Source organism: Papio anubis, chromosome 18 (genome assembly GCF_008728515.1).
Source record: "Papio anubis isolate 15944 chromosome 18, Panubis1.0, whole genome shotgun sequence".
Lineage (NCBI taxonomy): Eukaryota > Metazoa > Chordata > Mammalia > Primates > Cercopithecidae > Papio > Papio anubis.
The window spans coordinates 11,646,256-11,659,924 of record NC_044993.1 but is presented as its reverse complement, the minus strand read 5'-3'; the positions used below and the strand labels follow the sequence as shown (position 1 = coordinate 11,659,924).

The 13,669-nt window shown below is 41.8% G+C and overlaps 1 protein-coding gene and 1 pseudogene across 9 annotated transcripts in view; both read left to right on the top strand.

Moving 5' to 3' along the window:
* Positions 1-13,669, top strand: part of WWOX (WW domain containing oxidoreductase) — a 1,119,479-nt gene that overhangs the window by 251,189 nt on the left and 854,621 nt on the right. The window lies entirely within an intron of this gene.
* LOC108583609 lies at positions 10,004-10,655 on the top strand (annotated as a pseudogene).

Here is a 13,669-nt window from a genome sequence, read left to right as displayed (position 1 = left end):
TTGATATGGGTAGACAGTCAGTGAAATGAACATTAATACTGTTCTTAATTCTGAAAACAGAGGGCCATTTCAATGCTCACTTTGATCTTTTTTAAAGGAAAAATTTGAGGCATTTGACACATGCCTTTTGCTTACTTGCTTGGATTGGTTTGATCAACTTTGTTGCGGTCTAATTTATGTACAGTAAATTGCATCCATTTAAATACACAATTCAATGAGTTTTGACAGATGCACATACCGATGAAACCACCACCAAAATTTAAAAAAAAATAGAACATTTCCATCACCTCAAAAAGATTTCAAATGCCACTTCTGTGGTGTATGACTCTGTGAATCCAGACAGCCCCCGCTCTAGGAAAACGTGGGTCTGTTTGCTGTCACTATTGATCAATTTGCGTTTTCTAGAATTTTAGATAAGTGAAGCTTTATAGTACTTGTTCTGCATCTGGTTTCTTTCACTCCACATAATGACCTTGGGATGTGCCCCTGCTGCTGCCTGTGTCAGTGGCTCACTGATCCTCATTGGTGAGTACTATTCCATTGCGTGGAGAAACCACATTTAAAAAAAAACAAAACAAAAAACTAATTACCTGCTGATAGACATTTGGGTTGTTTCCAGTTTTTAGCTGTTGTAAATGGATACTACTGTGAACAAAGCCAACGTGAATATTCATGCACTGGTCTTTGTGTGGACATATATCTGTTTTATCTTGGGATAATGCTCTGGAGTGGAATGGGGAGGGTGGTCCGTCCTTGTAGGGCTATGTTTAACTTTGTAAGAGGTTGGCAAATATTTCCCTAAAGTGGTCATCCCATTTTACATTCTTGCCAACAGTGTTTAAGGCTACACTTCCTCTACGTCCTTAATAATACTTGATATTATCAGTCTTTTAAATTTTCTGTTTGAGTACATAGTGGTGTTTTGTTGTATTATTTTTTAATTGTGAAGTATATGACTAATGATGAGTAACGATGTTGAACGTGAAAACTATGCTTGTTGGTCGTATCTGTGTTATTTTATTACTTTTTTTTTTTTTTTTTTAGATGGAGTCTCACTCTGTTGCCCAGTCTGGAGGGCAGTGGTGTGATCTTGGCTTATTGCAACCTCTGTCTCCTGGGTTCAAGTGATTCTCCTGCCTCAGTCTCCCAAGTAGCTGGTGTTACAGAAGCCTACCACCACACCTGGCTAATTTTTGTATTGTTTTATTTTACTTTTTAGTAGAGACAGGGTTTCACCATGTTGGACCTCAGGTGATCTGCCTGCCACGGCCTCCCGAAGTGCTGGGATTACAGGCGTGAGCCATCGCGCCGGGCGGTTACATCTGTTTTTTGCATTTTTGTGGGAGTGGGGGTAATAGGTTTATTGAGATACAATTCATATACCACCCAGTTTCATTTTTAGTGTATTGACAGGTGTGCAGTCATCACAATCAAACCATAGCTTCTTTTAAACTTTGTCTTCCTTCTCTTTTTAATGATCCCCTTCCCCCACCCCTCAATTCTCTTTCCATCCTTTAAATGTCAATGTCCCCCACAATTCTTTTGTTGACCCTTTCTCTCTTAGGCCAATACTCCTTGCCCTGTATATCCTCCCCATTCCCAAGATTTCAGTCATCAAATCCATTCCAATCTGACTCCTGTATCCATATGTCCAGTTCCAAGTATCTGTCCCTGGTATTGGTCCCAGGTTATTCGCACCTCATATGTCTTTGGCCCAGCACTCTTGGCAGCTCATAAAGTCCGGCTGTTACCCCCACGATGTCCCCCTACACATCATTCATGTCCCTCCCTGACATCCCCACCTCTTGCATGTTCCTGAGCCTTTTAGGGGTGTTGCATCTTTCTGACCTTCCCAGACTCAAACCCAAGGCGACACTTGATAAATATTCATCTAATAAATAAATGAACTTGTATTCTCCAAATTGCTTGAAAATATGCTTCACTTTTATCTTTTTTAGAAATTAATTGCATTACTATCTTATTAAAGGTCAAGAAAAATAATTCATACCGCAATTCATGAGACTGCTAAACAGTGGCCCTGGCAATTTCTGATTATAATTTTAGAAATATTTCTAACCTCTGGCCTTTTTTCTTATCTCTACTTAAAGCTTTTCTGGAAGGAATTCAATTTCCGCCTTCCTTAATGTTCCTTAAATGTTGTACGTATCTTAAAAGTGGATTCCCCATAAAACAATATGGATTATGGTCTTACTCTGTTTAATGGTATGAAAGCTCGCCTGAAAGGACAAGAATAAGACTCTTAAAATCGGGCCCAAGTTTTAAAGGAATATAAAACTTTCTCTTTAAAAATATACCTTTCTGCTTTCATCCCCTAACCCACAAAGCTCAAGTCTAGTTTAATTCAGACTTGGAAATAGTTCTTTTATTATTGCTCCCTGCAGTGGGAGCAGAGCTGAGGCTCCTAAGGTCTGGAGACATGAAAATACCTTTGCTTCTGGGCCATAGCTGTGTTTCTTGTTAACAAGGCAGAAGCCCAAAAGAGACTTCAGGTACTGTGACTGTAATAAAGAGGGTTGTAAGTAGAGAAGCTGGAATTTGAAAGGTTATATACAACTCAAGCTGCCTCTGTAACGTCACTTATATCCAGGAAAGAGTGGCGAAGAGCCATCCCAGCAGATAGCTTGAGGGTAGGGTAGGGGGATAGGTTGTTGGTGATAGGGAATAAGAGGAAACGGATCATAGAGGCAAAGAGTTCAATTCATGTACTGATGTGGTGTTTATTTTACTTTAGTTTTTTGAGACAGGGTGTCTGTTGCTCAGGCTGGATGGAGTGCAGTGGTGCAATCTGAGCTCACTGCAACCTCTGCCTCCTGAGCTCAGGCAGTCCTCCTGCCTCAGCCCCTAGAGTAACTGGGACTAGAGGTGCCTGCCACTACTCCCAGGTAATTAATATATTTTTTGTAGAGATGGGCTTTCCGTATGTTGCCCAGGCTGGTCTCTAACTCCTGAGCTCAAGCGATCCACGTGCCTCTGCCTCCCAAACTGCTAGGATTACAGGCATAAGCCACAGTGCCAGGCCCTGATGTGATGTTTAAATTCAGAAATTGGGAAGGACGGTCAGGTAGCTATAACCAAAATGTAAGAGAAAAAGAAAGACTTGTATCTGTTGTTAGTGAGTTTTGTGTGGTGATAATACATTAATGGAGGCAATAGAGAGTTAGAAATCAGGGAAATCAGGGTGGAAAATAGCCCAGCAGAGGAGAAAAGAGGAAGCCTGAACAAGGACCACATTGCAGATAGAGGTTGCTGTATTGGTCGGCTCAGGCTACCGTAACAAAATATCACAGGCTGGATGACTCGGACAACAAAAATGTATTTTCTCATCGTTCTAGAGCCTAGAATTCCAAGGTCAAGGTGCCAGCACAGTTGCTTTCTTCTGAGGTCTCCCTCCTCGGCTTGCAGACAGCGGCCTTTTAACTGTGTTCTCACATGACCCCCTCGCTGTGTGCACACATCCCTGGTTTCTTTACCTGTGTCCAGATGTCCTCTTCTTTGAAGGACATGAGTCACATTGCACTAGGACCTTCCCTGATGGCCTCGTTTTTTTATGTAATCACCTCTTTAAACGCTGTGCCTCCAAATACAGTCACATTCTGAAGTAGTAGGGGTAAGGTTTTCAGCATACAAATTTGGGGGAAAAGAATCCAGCTAATAACAGTTAAAGATGAGACTATAACAAATACCACTGCCTAATGTTTGCCTGGGGATACTGTGTTTCTCATAGACCATCAGCATCCTTATCTCACTTAATCTCTGCCCCACAGTTTAGGAGAAGCCAGGAGGAGGCCCTAGTCAGCTGATAGGAGATTACATGGCCCTGATTGTCTTGTCTGGTGCTGCAGGCCATCTTCACAGCCTTGCCACATCCCTTCCCATTTATCCATGGGGTGGCTTGAGCCCTAATGGTGCACCCTTCCAACAATCCTTCATCCTTCCCAGACCTTTCTTCAGCCAACCGAAATTTGCAATTGTTTCAGTGATTGAAATTATGTTTGGAGTGCAGGCGTCATGGATGAAATAGCAATGCCTTGGGGTGACGAATTCAGTGTAGAAGTAATTCTAGCAAGACCAATTATTGGAAAACAATGACTCTCAACTTTGAGCTATATTGATTTTGTATTTCTGGGCTTGGCTTTTGATTCACAGTCTCATTCCCCAGAAATAATCCCTGTTAACATATTTTGGTTTGTGGCGTGGAAGTTCTTTCTCTTCTATAAATTACCTAATGCCCATACAATACAGATGCCTGCATTTGTACACTTCTAAGTCAAATAGCATTGTACTGTGTATTATTCTCTAGTAACCTGCTTTTTATTGAACTTAATGATAAATTGTAAACATTTGACCATGTCAGTAAGGTTTCTTACCATGATCTCCAACAGCTAGGCAATATTCTGTCATATGGGTATACCATAATTTTCTCAATCCACAATCTAATCAGAGTCCCCATAGTTGCCTGATATGTCTCCATCAGTTGTGAGGTATGTTTCAAATGATTTATTACTAGAAATTCTTAGCAGAAGTTTGTAAATTTTCTCAAACTACTTTATTGATATATAACACAGATACCATATACTTTGCCCGTTCAAACTGTGCAATTCAGTGCTTTCAGTATATTCAGAGTGATGCAGCTTTCCCCACAGTCAAGTTTAGAATATTTTCATTTTCCCAGAAAGAAACCCTTGGCTGGCATCCTTTTCCCCACTTGCTTTTTTCTCTACTCCCAACCTCTGTCTCAGCCCCAGGCAACCACTCATCTACTTTCTGTCTCTATATAGATTTGCCTATTCTAGACTTTTCATATAAATAAATCAGATACTTTGTGGCCTTTTGTGTCTCAATCCTTTCACGTAGCATCATGTTTTCAAGGGTCATCCATGTTGTAACATGTATCAGTACTTCCTTTTTTAGGGCAGAATAATGTTCCATTATATGTATATACCACATTTCATCTATCCATTCAGTTCATGGACAGGTAGGCTATTTCCACGTTTTGGCTATTGTCAGTAATGCTGCCACGTACACTTGTTTACACACTTTTTTTTTTTTTTTTTTGGAGACAGAGTCTCACTCTGTCACCCAGGCTGGAGTGCAGTGGCGTTATCTCAGCTCACTGCAAGCTCCACCTCCCGGGTTCACACCATTCTCCTGCCTCAGCCTCCCGAGTAGCTGGGACTACAGGCGCCCGCCACCATGCCCGGCCAATTTTGTTTTTGTATTTTTAGTAGAGATGGGGTATCACTGTTTTAGCGGGGATTGTCTTCATCTCCTGACCTTGTGATCCGCCTGCCTCGGCCTCCCAAAGTGCTGGGATTACAGGCGTGAACTACCGTGCCCGGCCTACACATTTTTGTGTGGATATTGGTTTTCCTTTTTTGGGGTATGCACCTAAGAGTGCAATTTCTGGATCACAAGGAACTCCTTGTTTAACCTTTTGAGGAGCCACCAGACTATTCTCCACAGCAGCTGCACCCATGTACATTCTAACCAGCAGTGTATGAAGGTCTCCACATCTTCACCAATACTCGCTGTCATTTTTCTTCTTAGTCTTGCCATTGTATTGGGTATGAAGCAGTATTGCATTGTGGTTTTGATTTGAATTTTCCTGATGGCTAAGGATATTGAACATCTCTACGTGTGATTATTGGATGGATGATTTTCTTCAGCGGTTATCAGGTCACCCCTGTAATCATGCCCACCTCGTTTTCTTACAGTGCATTGTGTGCTTTTAGGTACATGCCAAGAGCTTACAGAGATCCTCGTGGTTCAGAGGAAACATTCACGTCCCCAACAGACACTCCCAGATTACAATACAGAGAGGCTAAATTATAGCCCATATCACTTTTCCTTTAAGTCCCTTCACTTTTTTTCTGCTACAGGAGTTTGAGAATAATAATTCTGCAGAAAAAAGTACCCGTTGTCTGGCAGTTGTGTAAGGTAGAAAGCAGGGATGCCCAGCTGCATTGGTTTAGCCAGAACTGTGGCCATAAAACCTGCCTAGCCCCCCGGCATGGGGTGAGGGGGGATATCATATAAGCTTCAGGTGGGGCAGAAGGGTTGTGTGCCCCTGTGCCGGCAGGAATATTCAGGAAGCAAGCTGCCTCTGCTTTTCCTCTAAATATTTAACATTCATTGATGGCATGGATCTTGACTAAGCGAAGCAGGTGCTGGCTCTAAATTGCACATAGCTCCTGAATATCAGCCCTGCTTCGCTGTGCATGTGTTTTTTGTTAGTTTTTGAGACAAAGTCTCACTCTGTCACCCAGGCTGGAATGCAGTGGCACGATGTTGGCTCACTGGAACCCCTGCCTCCCAGGTTCAAGCGATTCTCCTGCCCCAGGCTCCCCAGTCTCTGGGATTACAGACGTGTGCCACCAGGCCCAGCTAATTTTTCTATTTTTACTGGAGAAAATGGAGTTTCACCATGTTGGCCAGGCTGGTCTCGAACTCCTGACCTCAGGTGATGTGCCCTGCTCAGCCTCCGAAAGTGCTGGGATTATAGGCATGAGCCACCATGCCCAGCAGTATGTTTGTTTTTCTTAAAACCTAGACCCAGAGTCGAACACTGAAATGTCTGATGGTAGCAGTTCATCAAGTGGGCTTTGGAGTCAGCAAGACAGTAGAGAGTGGTGGAGACTGTGGTGCACAGGAGGGTCTGTACCTCATCTCAAGGAAGAGCTGCAACTCCGCCTACCCGATTGTGAAAATGTCAGCATATATAGGCTAGACGTTGGCTTCTCTGTCTTCATTTTTCACAGGAGCCAGAAATTTGAATGTGCAATGTGAAATCTTAGAAATAAAAAATGGTACATAACTGTATTTTGTTTCCTCTCTCCGCTGTAACAAATTTTCTCAACATTAGTGACTGAGAACCACACAAAAAGTTATACTTTATAGTTTTGGATGTCAGTGGTCCATAATAGGTCTCAGTGGGCTAAAATCAATGTGTCAGCAGGATGCCATTTCTTTTTCTGGGCTCTAGGAGAGAGCCCACTTCCTTGCTGTTGGCAGCTTCCAGGGACTGCCCAAATCCTTTGGCTCATGGCCCCTTCCTCTGTCTTCAAAGCCAGGGATGACTGCTCAAGTGCTTCTCAAACTGCTCTGTCCCTGGTTCTCTGTCTCCTGCTTCTAAGGAACCTTGTGACTTCAGGGAGCCTACCCTGATAATCCGGGATAATCTCCCCATGGAAAGGTCAGCCAATGAGCAGCCTTAATACCATCTACAACCTTAATTACCTTTTGCTATGTAGCATAACATATTTACAGATTTCAGGGATTAGTGCATGAACATCCTGGGGCCGAGGGTATTCCACATATAGCAGTACCCATAATGTGTATGCTTCTTAAAGAATGCATGAGTCTTAAATTTATTCTGCGTCCTTCGAGGGTATAGCAGATTTAGATCTATCCTTCTGGATTGGTGGTTGATTGAATATTGTCTCTACAAAGGAACAGGATAGGAGTGTAGAGAAAAGATCAATCATAGCACTAGTTTATAGCTTATTTTATTCTTTAATGATTTTTAAACATTTCTCTCACTTACTTGAAAAGCAGTCTTAGAAATTAACTGGAATGGGTAATTTATTCCTGTTTCTTTTGTAAAATAATGGCACTTTGTAACTCAGATTTTTGTATGAGGAATAAATAAGATGCTGTCTGTTTGCCTTTCATCTTTCTTTCTGTGGTCCAGCCAGCCGGCTAACTATGAATTCCTTTTCCTGCCTTTTCATCACAAGACCTATCTTAGCAACTCTTCATTGCTGCTTTTGCAAAGAGGATTTGAGATTGTTTATGTAGGGGCCCATGTATATTACTACAATAGAAAAAGACACAGATGAGCCTATTAGGATTAAGGGAAAATCAAGTAAATAGAGAGGTAGAGCACTGTCCAGAATTGGCCAGAAGCTATGAACAGATGCCACAGCTGGGCTGAAGAGTTATCTGTGAGCCTTCTAGGGGTGCAAGCCAAGAGAAAGACAGTGCGTTCACCAAATCTATCGATTAATAGAAATCATCCAGCAGTAGTGACACTATTCAATGTTCAATACATAGCACCTTTCTGTCCCTCCTCCTCTTGCCAACTGGAATAGGGTTAGTAAGCCAAAGGCTCTCTGAAATAACCCTTAGCTATATTCTTGGTATTTACCAAGGAATTTACCAATATGCAAAGACTTGGGGATAATTCCTATTACCTTTGCTCTTATCTGCAGTAATATTATGAAGATTAGAAATGCAACTCTGTCCTCAAGAATTGTAGTCTGTGGCTCACCTTGGAGAAGAACTTTAAGAGCTTAAGTGAGCAGGCTCACCTGACTTTGCTCAGAGCCACATCACCTGCAGGCAGGATCCGCAAGGTCAGCAGTTAGCGTCAAGTTGCATAGCCTGGGTTTGGGTGGCGTTCGCTATACCCTTGCCCTTGATGTGGTGCCGCGTTGTCAGGATTCTCGTAAAATTCCTGGGTGATGGCTTCTTCTGTTCTCTTTATTTCCTTAAGTGAACATCTGTCTAATTGTTCACCTCCATCGCTTTAGTGCTTTCCTCATGCTTTCTCTCTTTCCAGACAATAAACTTTATTTTCTTCATAAGAATTCAGTCTACGCAAGGGTATTAGGCAGCTTGTTTGCACCTTTTAATTCCTGGATGTTTTCCAGAAGGGCTCTTTGCAGTAGTTCCAATGGGTTCATCTGTGAATCAGGGAAGACAATGCAGCTTTGTGTTTGGGTTTTTATCAGTTACCTTCTGTTTGTAAACATCTGTTTGGAAATGTTTGCTGGTGCCCACCCCAGTGCCCCCCACCCCCACCAGAAATAAAGGGATTAATCTCTTTTTGCTTGGCATAGGGAGAAGACAGTGTCTGCTGATGTGCTTAAGTTTTTTTTTTTGGTCAGGTGCATAGGTATGTGACTGAAACCCATAGACTTTGTACATATTGTGAAATGACTTCCCAGAGGGACTCAGGCACTTTATTTCATTAATGGCGATGAAGCCCGTTAATCCACTCATTACCGCAGTTTAATTTTGATGCTGGTTTTTGATGATGTATTGAAAAACTGTATAAACTGGCAATTACAACTGGAAAACGTTTCTAGTTTAGAAGAGACCCTTATTTTTCATATGCTTAGAAATATCCCGCAAACCACTTTTTTAGGCTTTTTATCACATTTTACTCTTAATCTTTCTGAATTCCTTAGTACATTTTTCCTGATAAATACTTGGATTTTGTTTTGTGGTCCAATGTAAGAATATTCTTAAAATAGGTAAACTATTATGTTTGTCATTATATTCTCTCATTCTGTTAAATTTTGTTTTCTATTTTTCATGTTTATGGGTTTTTGTAGATGGCCTGTCTTAAAAACTTTTTGATATTTTTGATTCCAGTTTCATATATCTTCTAAAATAGAGATGACAGCCAGGGGTGGTAGGGCATGCCTGTAATCCCAGCACTTTCAGAGGCCAAGGTGAGGAGATAACCTGAGGTCAGGAGTTCAAGACCAGCATGGGCAACACGGTGAAGCTCTGTCTCTACTAAAAATACAAAAATCAGCCGGGAGTGGTGGTGCATGTCTGTAGTCACAGCTACTTGGAGGCTGAGGCAGGAGAATTGCTTAAACCTGGGAGGTGGAGGTTGCAGTGAGCTGAGATGGAACCATTGCACTTCAGCCTGGGCGACAGACCAAGACTCTGTCTCAAAAGAAAAGAAAAGTAGAGAGGATAGTATAATGAGGCTCCTGTTTGCCAGTCACCCTATAGTAACTAATGGGAAACTGCTTTTCTCTCTTGAGTAATTGCTCCTGTGTGTGTGTGTGTCTGTATATACAAAAATATGTATGTATACATATATGTATGTGTATAGATAAAAATGTATATATGGGGCCGGGCGCAGTGGCTCACGCCTGTAATCCCAGCACTTTGGGAGGCTGAGATGGGCGGATCACGAGGTCAGGAGATTGAGACCATCCTGGCTAACACAGTGAAACCCCGCCTCTACTAAAAATACAAAAAATTAGCCGGGCGTGGTGGCGGGTGCCTGTAGTCCCAGCTACTCAGGAGACTGAGGCAGAAGAATCGCTTGAGGAGACATGGCGGATGACGTAGACCAGCAGCAAACTACCAACACTGTAGAGGAGCCCCTGGATCTCATCAGGCTCAGCCTAGACGAGTGAATTGATGTGAAAATGAGAAATGGCCGAGAGCTTCGAGGCAGGTTACATGCTTATGATCAACATTTACATATGATCTTGGGAGAAGTGGAAGAAACTGTGACTACTGTACAAATTAAGAAACATAAGAAGAGATACATAAATCAACAAAACAGAATATTCCAATGCTCTTTGACCGGAGAGATGGCGTTGTCCTGGTTGCCCCTCCACTGAGAGTTGACTGAAACAAAGAATTTGTCCTGTATGGAAAACAGGAGACTTTATACAGTGGCTTCTCTAAATGTACAAGACATTCAGAAGAAAAACCCGCATGCATTTGGATATTAAGAAATAATTCCGGGGATTATTCTACTCCTGAAATGAGTTGATTTGCAGATAACTCACAATTTCTTAAGCTAAACAGTAGTTTCATTTTTCTCAAGCTCTTCCAATAAATATGACCACCAAGATGCAGGGAAAAAAAAAAAAAAAAAAGAATCACTTGAACCGGGGAGGTGGAGGTTGCAGTGAGCCGAGATAATGCCACTGCACTCCAGCTTGGGCAACAGAGCCAAGACTCTGTCTCAAAAAAAAAAAAAAAATAATAATAAAATAAATTGCATATATGTATATTTGTGTGAATCATATACACATATATAAAATATATGTAACGTATACATATAACATTTCTTTTTGTAGTGTATGTGTACCTTGATTTGTTTCACATGTTCAAAATACTCAACTTGTTTAAAATAAGAGCACAACCTGTTTAAGTAGTAGAGATTCAAAGTGCTTAATTTTCCTGTGTATTTGTGGACCCGTGAGAAAATCTAAGTCCCTAGGCAGGAAGGAAGGAGATAATGACACGTCTCTAGTCTGTTGTAAGTCGCCTACCCTAGACCACATCTCCAGTGCTCTGAATGTGGCAGAGGTAGGTGCGGGGCAGTGGGACAGAGAGGTGCGCTTTGAAAGGCTATCACATGGAAACAAAAGTTCTGGCTGGGCATGGTGGCTCACGCCTGCAATCCCAGCACTTTGGGGAGGCCAAGGCGAGTGGATTACTAGGTCAGCAGTTGAAGACCAGCCTGGCCAGCATGGTGAAACCCCGTCTCTACTAAAAAGAGAAAAAATTAGCCAGGCATAGTGGCATGAGCCTGTAATCCCAGCGACTCTGGAGGCTGAGGCAGGAGAATTGCTTGAATCTGGGAGGTGGAGGTTGCAGTGAGCCAAGATTGCACCATTGCACTCAAGCCTGGGTGACAGAGCAAGAATCCCATCTAAAAAAAAAAAAAACAAAAACTGAAACAAAAGTTGCAATGCATGATATGTTATAAATGGCCGTTCCTAAATGTCACCTACCTTTTTATGGCCATGTATAACTTTGCCTCAATACTACTTGGATTTGCTGAAGTCCATTTATTAAATTACAGGGATGGATTTCTAGAAGGCCCAGGCAGGGGTGCTGGCCAGGATACACCAGGCATAGATTCTCCTTTCTCATGAGCCTTCACGGCCCCTAGTTTGAATCTTTGAGTCACTGTAGTAAAGTTCCTGATGTTTGACAGGACTTCTTATGAAGGGGGTCATGTGAGTTGCTAGCTGGGTTCTCTAGATGGTGGTATCATGCCAGCATGGGAGCCACTAGCAGAGAGAACATGCTAGGTTCCATTGAGACCTGACTTTGAGAATAGCACAAGTACTTACCTTTCTCAGCACCACACAAACACACTCCAGAATGCAAAGGAACCTGCACTTCGCCATCTTGCTCCTCCCTGTATAGCCGCTTCTCTTTCCAGTAGTGTTTGTATTTTGGTTCATTCAATCAATGTGGTCAGGAGGCTGGCTTGGTCCCTTCAATCTGTAACCTTCCTGCAACACTATCTTGGTGATGTTATAACCTTGATTTCGAAGGATAGAATTGGTCATAGTCAGAGAAAACGTGGTCTGGGACACATTTGTGGACTGTTTATTCTGTGCTAAACGTTTTCATATCATTAATGTTCAAAACAGCTTTGTGGGGTTGGAGATAGGATTATCATTGTTATGATTGTTATTATCAATACTAGCTTTGATTATTGATCACTTCCACATGCCAGGCACAGTGCTGGGTGCTGTATATTTATTATCTAATTTATTGCTTGCTGCACTCTTGTTGGGTATCTGTAATTACTCCCATTTCACCGGATCTCTGGGTGTTTGGTAAATTAATCATCCAGCATCCAAAGAGCTAACCAGTAGCACAGCTGGGATACAAACTCGGTTAGGCTGACTTCTCTGCCGTTTTCTTGGCTAAGCGGTGGACACATTGAGTAGGAGAAGGCCAGTTACTCCTCTTTGTCAACGATACACCTGGGGACCTGTTCCTGGAGAAGTGGAGTTGTGCATTAGGCCTGGGTAGAACACACATACGTGCACCATATGCATGAGAACTTTCTCATCTTGCTGCATACACTTAGAACTAGTTCTTTGTTTTTTTTTTTAAAAAATCCTGCACCGGATAAAATTTTGAATAATACAGAGAAATCTAATTGTCAAGTATCTTCTAAACACACATTAATCAACAATTCTCCTACCGAAAGATAACCTCTGGTATTTGCCAAAAAAAAGAAAAAAAAATGCTGTCACCAGCAGTAAATTCATTCATTTCATTCATGTATGTTTTATACTCACTCACATACAAAATGTATCTATTTGATTAAATTTAAACTCTGCTAATGCTTTTCTTGGTTGCACAATAATATAGTCACTTTTGTAAATATAAGAATTATAGCCAGGTGCGGTGGCTCACACCTGTCATCCCAGCACTTTGGGAGGCTGAGGTGGGCAGATCACTTGAGGTCAGGAGTTCGAGACCAGCCTGGCCAACATGGTGAGACCCTATCTCTTCTAAAAATACAAAAATTGGCTGGGTGTGGTGTCACATGCCTGTAATCCCAGCTACTCAGGAGGCTGAGGCCGGAGGTGGAGGTTGCATTGAGCCAAGATAGTGCCACTGTACTCCAGCCTAAGCAACAGAGCAAGACTCCGTGTCAAAAAACAAATTTATATATATATATGTGTGTGTGTGTGTGTGTGTGTGTGTGTATGAATTATAGTTGGAGATACACAAATGAGGAGGGAAAAATAGTTCCATATGTCAGGAACAATCACTGAATTTTGTGTAGTTCTTCATGACTTTTTAAAATTCAAATATATTTATATTTCATAAAGTTGAAGTTACATTGTGGTCTGATTTTTTTTTTTTTTTTTGCCTGGCATATTGTGGCCATGTTTCTATATCAATACATACTCTTTGGCAGTGCGATTGTACTGATTTTACATTATAGCTTCATAACTTACTAAATTAATCCCGTATTGCTGGGCACAGATTCTGTTTTCCATTTTTTCTGTCATGAGCAACGTTACTGGTTTACTTGGGCTAAATAAGAAGTTTAAATGCAAATAGGTAATTCTTCTTGAGAAAGGTTATTCCCGTATGTACTCTTTCTCCAGCAGTCTCTGAGTGTCTA